The sequence below is a fragment of the Nomascus leucogenys genome, chromosome X (assembly GCF_006542625.1).
Source record: "Nomascus leucogenys isolate Asia chromosome X, Asia_NLE_v1, whole genome shotgun sequence".
NCBI classification, from domain to species: Eukaryota; Metazoa; Chordata; class Mammalia; order Primates; family Hylobatidae; genus Nomascus; species Nomascus leucogenys.
In genome coordinates, this window is record NC_044406.1 from 41,953,168 (window position 1) to 41,964,760 (window position 11,593).

Consider the following 11,593-nt stretch of genomic DNA (forward strand, 5'->3'; position numbering starts at 1 on the left):
GGGGAGTGGACATGTTGTCATGGCATATACCCAGGCTGGAGAAACCAAACAGAAGCCTAGTTCTGTGAAATGAGCTACAAATACCCAGAACCAGTTTTGAAGCAAGCAGAGCCCAACATTGAGCTCCAGAATGTTAAAACAGGGCTCCAGAAATTTCTGCTGAGAACAGACAGCATCTATTGCAGAGAATGAAGCAAGGCTTAGCCTCTAGGGGGAAATGAGAAGCCCCTTTAGGATAAGAGGGACTAATAGTGGCTGACATCCCAGCTGGAAACATCACTGCTGCCATCCTGAAGCCTCCCCTAGTTCTATGTATGCCACTATTAGAAATGGGTTTTGATTTTAGCAAAGGGCTATTCCATTACTTATGAGAAAAATTTCTCTTAGTATATGGATCACAATTTAAATGGTTATCAGCCATTTATACCTTAGTATGAATTTGCTTACATATTTTCTCCCCGAGAGTAGGTTTTGGCGGTGGTTGGAAGAAATTATTTATTTATCAGAGTCTTACTGACAGGCCGTGAATCAGGCACTGTGTTATGTACTAGGAATAGAAAAATAAGGCAAAGCACGTGTGCTTCATCCCCAAACCATTTTACAACCTTCTACATTAAAGGTGGAAAGGAAGCCACTAAAAGGAAAAAGATATGCAAGAGGGAAGCTGGATAGATTATAGACAAAGATTTTCTTATTTTCCAGTGTTTCCAAACATGACTCATTTCTCCACGGAAATCTCACAAATGATCCTTGTCATCTTCCCACAGCCCTTAGCCCAACTCGTCCCTAACTCTTCAAAAAGCAGCACAGCTTCCTGTTCCATGCTTGATTCAGGAATAGAGATGCTGGAAAGATCATTTTGTCCAGTCTCCTTTGATTTATTGTCATGGAAAATCAGGCCCTGAGAGGTAAAGTAACCAGAAGAAATCATGAAGGGAGTTCCCTCTGGTTAAAACCTTTTTACCGAATCATAGCATCTCCTAAGAATGGGCCAGGGTGCGGAACTACAATATCAGAGAAACTCCAGGTTGGATTGCTTCAGTCATTCCTTCGAACACTTCACTTGTTTTCCATTGTCCACTACATAAACTTCAACCCCTTGGTCAGGCTTTCAAAGCCTTCCATTCTCATTGGTCTATTACTCGCCTGCTTTAATTATTTGACTCATAATTGCCAGAATGTCGCCTTTGTTTTCCTATTTCCGTGACCTTGCTTATGCCACCCTCTCCACCAGATGCCCTAATACCACCTCTATGTAAAGAATTCCTGCCAGTTCTTCAGTGCTGTCCCATTTACAAAGTCATTCCCAATCTCACATGATGTCTCTAGCTATTTTTGTGCTTCTACCATTAAAACGGCTGTTAGTATATACCATCTTCTAAGATGGGCATTCTGTAACTGTCTTATCTGTCTGAATGAAAGACAGGAACTCCTCCCTGTATATCTGGAACTCCTGCAGCTCCCAGCATAGTAAATCTTGGTTATCATAAATATCTGATGAATGAATGAAGAAACTAAGTGAATCTGAATTTATGTTGACAGAAAGGAAGAGAACAAATCATAGCAATGCAGTTCTAAAGTTTAGCATGGCAGGGGCAGGCTGCATAGGCTAGAGAAAAAGAGATAAGAAGGAGACTTCAGGGGAACCCATGATAAACTGCACAGTTATCATGGAGTGAGGAGATAAAAGTAAGATCCCCACCGGGCATGGTGGCTCACGCCTATGATCCCAGCACTTCGGGAGGCTGAGGCAGGCAGACCACCTGAGGTCGGGAGTTCGAGACCAGCCTGACCAACATGGAGAAACCCCATCTCTACTAAAAATACAAAATTAGCCCATCTTGGTGGCACATACCTGTAATCCCAGCTACTCGGGAGGCTGAGGCAGGAGAATCACTTGAACTGGGGAGGCGGAGGTTGTAGTGAGCTGAGATCGCACCATTGCACTCCAGCCTGAGCAACAAGAGTGAAACTCGGTCTCAAAAAAAAAAAAAGATCTGACCAGGCGTGGTGGCTCACGCCTGTAATCCCAGAACTTCGGGAGGCCAAGGTGGGTGGATCACGAGGTCAGGAGATTGAGACCATCCTGGCTAACATGGTGAAACCCTGCCTCTACTAAAAATACAAAAATTAGCTGGGCGTGATGGCACAAGCCTGTAGTCCCAGCTACTTGGGAGGCTGAGGCAGAAGAATCGCTTGAATCCGGGAGGTGGAGGTTGCAGTGAGCCGAGATAGCACCACTGCACTCCAGCCTGTGCAACACAGTGAGACTTGGGGAAAAAAAATTAAGATACAGACACTACTGTCCAGGAAGGGAAAGAGAAAACTGGAAAGGCAAGTCAAGCTAAGATGTGAGACCTGAAGGAAATGAAGGATGAGATTTCAGTGTTCGAGATTTAATACAGAGGTGTCCTAGACACAAAGAAGCAGACAGCAATTGCCAAACTGTTTTGTGTTTGTATCCTTTTTGATTAAAGTTCTGAGCTTGGTTGATAATCGTTCATTAAAAAGAAAAAATATTGTTTGGGCCAGGCAAGGTGGCTCACACCCGTAATACCAGCATTTTGGGAGGCTGAGGCAGACCGAGTACTTGAGCCCAGGAGTTTGAGACTAGCCCGGGCAACATGACAAAACCGTCTCTACAAAAAAGTACAAAAATTAGCCGGGAATGGTGGCATGCACCTGTAGTCCCTGCCACTTGGGAGGCTGAGGTGGGAGGATTGCTTGAGCCTGGGAGGCGGAGGTTGCAGTGATCCAAGATCATGCCTCTGCACTCCAGCCTGGGTGACAGCCAGATCCTGTCACAAAAATTTTTTTTTTTGTTGGAAGGTGTTCTGTGGAGACATCTCAAGGCCACCAGGGCTGTCAAATGGCAGTGCGGGCAGGGCTCTGAAGCTCCAGCTAACCTCACTTCAAACACTCCACTGTGATGTATTTTGTATTTGGGGGTTTGCCATAAGACGTATCTTGAAAAGAAGAACTTGCTGTTTTAAAAGTGTTTTATATGCCCCAGAAATGCCATTCCTTTCATTCAAGAGAAATGAAAATATGTCTGCACAAAAACTTGTATTTGAATGTTCATAGCAGCGTTACTTGTAATAGTCAAAAGATGGATACAACCCACGTGTTCATCAACTGATGAATGGATAGACAAAATGTGGTTTATCCATGCGGTGGAATATTATTCAGTCATAAAAAGGAATAAAGTACTCATACGTGCTAAAAGTGAGTGAACCTTGAAAGCATTATGCTATGTGAGAGAAGCCAGCCACAAAAGACAACATATTGTATTATTTCATTTATATGAAATATCCAGAATAGACAAATCCATAGAGATAGAAGATAAATTAGTGGTTGCAGGGGTTGGGGGGATGGGGAGGGACTGTTAATGGGCACAGGGTTTGTTTTAGGCAGGGCAAAAATGTCCTAAAATTAGACTGTCGCAGTGGTTGCTCAACCATGTAAATACATTAGAAACCACTGAATTGCACACTTTAAAAGGGTGAATTGTACGGCATGTAAATTATATCTCAAGAAAACTGGGGGTTTTTTTGTAATAAATGTGTATTAGAATATTTTACTCTAAGGCAATGGTTCTCAAAGGGGAGCAGGGAAGAAATTTTGTCCCCCAGGGGAACTCAGCAATGTCTAGAGACATTTTTTTTTTTTTTTATAGAGATGAAGTCTCACTATGTTGCCCAGGGTGGCCTCAAACTCCTGGGCTCAGGCAATCCTCCCTGGGCTCTAGCAATCCAAAGTGCTAGGTTTATAGGTGTGAGCCACTGCACCCGGCCATCTGGAGACTTCTTTTTTGGGGGTGGGCGGAGTTTTGCTCTTGTTGCCCAGGCTGGAGTGCAATGGCACGATCTCAGCTCACTGCAACCTCCGCCTCGCGGATTCAAGCAATTCTCCTGCCTCAGCCTCCCAAGTAGCTGAGATTACAGGGGTATGCCACCACGCCTGGCTAATTTTTGTATTTTTACTAGAGTCAGGCTGGTCTCGAACTCCTTGACCTCAAGAGATCCACCCACCTCAGCCTCCCAAAGTGCTGGGAATGCAGGTGTGAGCCACCACGCCCAGCCTAGAGACATTTTTGATTGTTACAACTGGGGAAAGGATCACTGGCCTGTGGTAGGTAGAGGTCAGGGATGCTGCTAAAACATGCTACAATACACAGGCAGCCCCCACAACAAAGGATCATCTGGCCCAAATGTCAATAGAGCTGAGGTTGAGAAACCCTGTTCCAGGGTATAACACTTTAAAATAAAGATGATTGTTCCCAATTTTTTCTTTTTACTTTATTTATTCATTTTTAAGACAGGGTCTTTCTGTCATCCAGGCTGCAGTTCAGTGGCATGATCACAGTTTGCTGCATACTCAACCACCCAGGCTCAATTAATCCTTCCACCTTAACCTCCCAAGTAGCTGGGACCACAGGCACATGCCACCATGCCTTACATATTTTTTCTATTTTTTGTAGAAAAAGAGTCTCGCTTTTACCCATGTTGGTCTTAAACTCCTGGGCTCAAGCGATCCTTCTGCCTTGGCCTCCCAAAGTGCTGGGATTACAGGCATGAGCCACCACACCCAGCCTGTTCCTAATATTTTTATCAGGGTTGTTGTTGTTGATCTTTTATGGCATTTGCTACCCACCCTCATCCCCTATACACTTGTAGAACTCTGGAGTTGTTTCACATCTTTCATAATTGGCTTCTCAAGGCTAAAGTGGCCACTAGGACGTGTGAATCCTGGTGTCCATGTGTTTGTAGCAGCAATCAGCTCCTCTTCTCTCGCAGTCTTTAGAAATCACTTCAGGATTACAGTCAGAGCTCTTAAAAATATGCAACAAACAATTTTTCAAGATACTTAAAGGTTCTACATAACAGGCAGGGACTATCTTAACATTCTAAATAAAGTCTCTTATTTTAGAAAGTAGAGAAACATTTATGTTTTATATTCTATAATATTTAAATCTGTGCTTTAAAAAGAGACCTTACATGCAATGCATACACAAACCAGCAAGTCAACATATATTTACATAAAAAGTACATTATAAAGTTAGGAGATCCTTGAGTCCACGCAAGTATTTACAGCCCAGATCCGAAGGAAGCTGAATGTTTATGAAGAGATTTTTGTGACAGGCAAGTTGAAGTTCACAGAGAAAAGCCCTGTAGAGGGCCAGCTCTCTACAACATTGGAAGTTCTGAAACATTTGTTTTCAGGAGTTAGAACCTCCTTTGGCTGCTTTATTGGTTTCTCTCAAGGACACCTGTCAGATGCTAGAAGCATTATTCTTTCTAACTTAGCCCTACCAGACTTCTAACAAAACCTATTCTCAGAAAAACAATTCTGACAAGATCTTGACCTGAAAGTCTACATTTTACCTTTCTCGAGAGGGCATGTATTATAAAAGCTATCAGAGACTTTAGCCAAAAGAATGAGAGTATAAAATTGGAAACTTCAGACTTACTAGATGGGGCTATAAAGTTAGCACATTAAAGAAACCTTGAAACTAGCCCAAGTTTCCTGTAAAACTGAAGCTTTAGAAACTTACATTTGTCTTGTCTGAGTTCCTTTCTCAGGAGACTGACCAATAGGCCCCTAGATGGTGTCAGTGGGGCTGGGGCTTTCGAGATCAACACATCCAGACAGTATGATACACATGCTGCCTATTGACCAACTCCTCTTCCTTAACCCTCTCTAATTTCTGTTTTCCTTTCCTGCTATATAAACTCCTAACTTTAGTCAGTTGAAGGGACAGATTTCAGACTTGTCTCCCATCTCTTGGTTGACATCACCTGCAATAAAGCCTTTTTCCTGGACAACACTTGTCTCAGTAATTGGCTTTCTGTGTGATGAGCAACTGGGCCTAGGCCGAACCTCTGGTGTTTGGCAACAACATCATGAATGAATCTCAAAATAATTACGCTGCACGAATGAAGCCAGAAGAAAAAGACTATATACTGCATGGTTCCATTTTTACAAAATTCTAGGCCATACAAACGGAAAGCCGTCAGTGGTTGCACGGGGATGGGAAGGTAGGAGGAAGGGATGGGATGGAGGGATGACAAAGGGACATGAGGAGACTTTTGGAGGTGATGCATATGTTCACTATCTTGATTCTTGTGATGGTTTCATGGGTGCATGCATATGCCAAAACTCATCATATTGTCTACACTTTAAATATGTGTAGTCTACTGAATAACAATTATAACTCAATAAAGTCATAGAAAAAAATTAAGCTGACAAGATTAAATAAAAAATACTATGCAGGCCAGGCACAGTGGCTCACGCCTATAATCCCAGCACTTTGGGAGGCCAAGGCGGGTGGATCACTTGAGGTCAGGAGTTCAAGACCAGCCTGGCCAGCATAGTGAAGCCTCCTCTCTACTAAAAATGCAAAAATTAGCAGGGCGTGGTGGTAAGCGCCTGTAGTCCCAACTACTGGGGAGGCCAAGGCATGAGATTCGCTTGAACCTGTGGAGACAGGGAAAAGGGTCAATCGAGTCTCCCCACTAAGAGCAAGGACACCCACATCTGTGGCCAGTGCTGTGCCAAGTTCTTTGAATTATCACATCTTCTGCTCCACAAGAAGAACTGTACTAAAAATCAATTAGCTTTATTTGTAAATGAAAATCCAGCCTCCCCACCCAAAACCTTCTCCCCCAGGCTCCCTCCCAATAATCCTGATGAACAAATAAATGAAACAGTTAAAAAAACAGATCAAGTGGACTGCAGCGACCTTTCAGAACACAACAGACTTGACAGGGAAGAGTCCATGGAGGTGGAGGCCCCAGTAGCTAACAAAAGTGGCAGCAGCACTTCCAGCCGCAGCCACAGCAGTATTGCTCCAAATGGCAGCAGCAGCAGCTCCCCCACAGGTACCTCAGCGATCACAACCTCTCTACCTCAACTTGGGGACCTGACAACACTGGGCAACTTCTCCGTGATCAACAGCAACGTCATCATCGAGAACCTCCAGGGCACCAAGTTGGTGGTGTCCCAGTTCTCCCAGGAAGTGAGGTGCAGCGGGGCTTCCCAGGGCAAGCTGGCCATCCCAGCCCTCATGGAACAGCTCCTAGGTCTGCAGCAGCAGCAGGTCCACTAGCTGCAACTGATCGAATAGATTTGTCACCAAATATTGCTGTTGTCTTCTCAGAATGCAGACTTGCCAACATCTTCTCATCCTCCTCAAGGTACTTTACAAACATCTGCCAACCCCTTGTCCATGCTAAATTCCCATTTATCTCAGCAGCTGGCAGCAGCAGTTGGATTGGCACAGAGCCTCGCCAGCCAATGTGCCAGCATTAGTGGTGTGAAACAGCTACCCCAATCCAGCTACTTCAGAGTAGTTCTGGCAACACCATCATTCCATCCAACAGTGGCTTTTCTCCCAATATGAACATATTGGTGGTGTCGGTTACCACACAGTCCTCGGAAAAAGTGGCTTCAAGTGCTGCGGCCTCCCATGTCAGCAACCCAGCAGTCTCATCATCATCCTCACCAGCTTTTGCAATAAGCAGTTTATTAAGTCCTGCATCTAATCCATTTCTATATCAGTTGGCCCCCGCTAACTCAGTTTTCCCCAGCCCTTTGCCCAACATCAGAACAACTGCAGAGGATTTAGACTCCTTGTCTGCCTTGGCCCAGCAAAGAAAAAGCAAGCCACCAAATGTCACTGCCTTTGAAGTGAAAAGTACTTCCAATGAGGCATTCTTCAAACACAAGTGCAGGTTCTGCACAAAGGTCTTTGAGAGCGACAGTGCCTTGCAGATCCACTTGCATTCCCATACTGGAAAGAGGCCGTTCAAGTACAACATCTGTGGGAACGGGTTCTCTACCAAGAAGAATATGAAAGCCCACTTTCAGTGCCACAAAGAGAAATACACCCATACCCAGATGAACCCTTATCCTGTGCCTGAGCATTTGGACAATATCCCCATGAGTACCGGCATCCCATATGGCATGTCCATCACTCCACAGAAGCCAGTCACCAGCTGGTTAGACACCAAACCAGTCTTGGCTACTCTGACCACTTCAGTCAGCCTGCCATTGCCCCCAACCCTCCCAAGCCTCATACTCTTCATCAAGACGGAAGAGCCAGCCCCATCCCCATTAGCCATTCTGCCACCAGTCCCACAGGTTTAGTCAAAAGTGACTCCAGGGCCGCTGGGCTGGCCACAAGAAACCTAGGTGGGCTCCCAGAGGAAGCTGAAGGGTCCACTCTGCCACCCTCCAATGGCAAAAGCAAAGAGAGTGGTGTGGTCACCAACTAGGTACTGATGGCGAGCAGTAGTGCCCTGAGCTCCCCAGCAGCAGACTGGGACTCCCTAGGGAAGCACTACCACCTTCACCAACCCTTTGTTGCCTCTCATATCCAAGCAGTTCAAGGCCAAGTTTCCTTTAGGGAGACTCTTGGACTCAGCCCAGGCATCAGAGACATCCAAGCTTCAGTAACTGGTAGAAAACATTGACAAAAGGCTACTGACCCCAGTGAGTGCATCGTCTGCCACCTGCTTCTCAGCTGTCAGAGCGACTTGTAAATGCACTATCGGACGCACATTAGGGAGAGGCCTTTTAAGTGTAAGATCTGTGGCCGGGTTTTCATCACAGAAAGGAATCTTAAAACCCACTACAGTGTCCATCGTGCTGTGCCCCTCCTCAGAGCCCAGCATTCCTGCCCCATCTGCCAGAAGTTGACAGACGAACGCTGTCATCCTGCAGCAGCACACTCGAATGCATATGGGAGGCCAGGTCTCCAACATCGCAGTCCCCAACAGTTACTCTGAGTCCATGGAGTCTGACACAGGCTCCCTCTATGAGAAAAATTTTGATGACCTAGACAACTTCTCCAATGAAAAAATGGAAGACTGTCCTGAGGGCAGCTTCTCTGACATGCCCAAGTCTGCAGACGACTCCCAAGACAGCTTATCTTCTTCGCCTTTGCCCCTAGAGATGTCGAGCATCACTGCTTTGGAAAATCAGATGAAGATGATGAATGCCGGCCTAGTGGAGCAGCTGTGGGCTAGCCTGAAGTTGGTGGACAATGGGTCCTTCGAGGACGATGTCCTGATCAATGATTCATCCTCAGTGGGTGATGACATGGAGAGCTAAAGTGCTGGCAGCCCAGCCATCTCAGAGTCTACATCTTCCATGCAGGCTCTGTCTCCATCCAACAGCACCCAGGAGTTCCATAAGTCACCCAGTGAAGAGGAGAAACCACAGAGAGTGGTCCCAAGTGAGTTTGCCAATGGTTTGTCTTTCATTCCAGTGAATGGCGGGGCTTTGGATCTGACATCTAGTCACATAGAGAAAATCATCAAAGAAGATTCTTTGGGGACCCTCTTCCCTTTCAGAGACCAGGGTAAATTTAAAAACACTGCTTGCAACATTTGTGGCAAAACATTTGCTTGTCAGAGTGCCTTGGACATTCACTATAGAAATCATACCAAAGAGAGACCATTTATTTGCAGTTTGCAATTGTGGCTTTTCCACAAAGGGTAATTTGAAGCAGCACATGTTGACACATCAGATGCAAGATCTACCATCACAGCTCTTTGAGCCCAGTTCCAATCTTGGCCCCACTCAGAACTCTGTGGCGATTCCCGCCAACTCGTTGTCATCTCTCAGCAAAATGGAGATCAATGAATTTGTGCATATTTCTCCTCAGGACAGTAAGGACACCCCCACCAGTCACATCCCTTCTGGGCCTCTGTGTTTCTCTGCCGCATCCCCAGTTCTGCTCTTGGCTCTGCCCAGAACTCCCAAGCAGTACTACTGCATCACATGTGGCAAAACCTCTTCCTCGTTGAGTGCCTGGCAGAACTCACACTGGAGAGAAACCGTTTGCTTGCACTCTTTGTGGAAGAGCTTTCACGACAAAAGGTACCCATGGGCACTCACATGTGGAATAGCACCCCTGTGTGACAGGGTAGGCAGCTCTCTGGGGATGGGCCCATGACATTTCTAGGAGGCAATCCCATCAAGTTCCCAGAAATGTTCCATAAGGATTTGGTGGCAAGATCAGGAAGTGGGGATCCTTCTGGCTTCTGGAATCAGAATGCAGCACCGCATTCCAACGGGTTGGCGATGAAGGGCAACGGGATCTCCGTCATTCAGAATGGTGGCATCCATCCAATTCCTGGAAGCCTCGACACTGGGAACAGCTCACCTGTTAGTGGGCTGACAGGAAATCTGGAGAAGCTCCAGAAATCAGAGCCCACTGCTTCTCTGGCCCGCCTGGGGAAAATGGCAAGCAATTAGAAGAGAACCAACTTCCGCTTCACCTGCTTCATGGAGGACAGCAAAGAGATCGTCACAAGTTAAAGCAGCTTGGGCTGGAAACATAGCATTCATTCCTGTTCAGAATACGACCTGTGGTGGCCTCCTACCCCTTGCCCCCATACCCCTTCCTTCTGGTTTCCCAGATCTATGAATTACAACATCATGAAGATATTCTTTTGTACCCTGTTCAACTTTGGAGTTCTAAGAAAGCTTATTTATTAGCGATATAACCTCGCTTTGCAAACGGAATGAAAGTATTAACTTTGGTCTTATGTATTTTGGACTAAATACTAATTAGCTAGAGTGCTGTAAACTTGCTGTGATACGTATGGCAACTGCAAGTTGCCCTGCTAGGCAGTTGTAATCTGGCATTAACTTATTTTTTATATCCAGTTTAATATGAATCTGGTGTTGATGCAATGCCTCAGTGATGCATTAGATCTCTAATAAAGTCTGTATATAAATGTACACTTTGATTCTGCTGGAAATTTTTATCATCAAACATATTGTCTAATCTTTCAAAACAGATTTAAGGAAAGGACTGAAAGTACGGACTGAAAGTACAGACTGAACAGTGTGGTTGTTTGACAGTTTTCTTTTTATTTAAAAGTCAAACTTTTTTGTTTTGTAGATTTAACCATTTCCTTTTTGAATTGCTATTTGTATTGTGCTTTTTACATGAGTCATCTTCAATATTAATACATTTCTGTACAGTAATAAGCATGCAGAATTCTTTAGAGAAAACAAGCAAGTGTTGTTTTGGTAGTTGAACTGAGACATAACATTCTGACGTATAGGTATATATATGATAGAAAATGTGTGCTGGAATTTCACAAGGCTGCTAAGTATAGCATCTTGAACAACATTCAGTAGAGAAAATGTAAATGCTCTTGTATATAAATAAGAAATATCACTTTCATTCAAATGTGCATATGTTCCTTACAAGAGCAAATGCTTCTTGATCAAGAGAGCAGGAATAGTGCTTATTTTGTATTAGGTATGGAAGAAAAAAATGGACTGTTACATGTACTTTCATGGAAAGTTGAAAGGAAAGGGGAGGGGCTCAATTTCATTTAATACTTATTAACAACAGAGATACTGTAATTTTACTCAAGTAATAAAATACATTTTTTTTGCAACAGAAAGAAAAAGCCCTAGGCAGTTTCCAAAGGGAAGTTAAACTTGCAGGTTATAGAGATGTCAAAGCAAACCACAAAACTAATAAAATAAAAATAGGCCGGGCACTGTGGCTCACGCCTGTAATCCCAGCACTTTGGGAGGCTGAGGCGGGTGGATCACCTAAGGTCAG

At 44.7% G+C, this 11,593-nt stretch overlaps 1 pseudogene; it reads left to right on the top strand.

The window, feature by feature from the left end:
* The first annotated feature begins 6,064 nt into the window (after positions 1-6,064).
* On the top strand, positions 6,065-10,326 carry LOC100591486 (annotated as a pseudogene).
* The last annotated feature ends 1,267 nt before the right edge of the window (positions 10,327-11,593 follow it).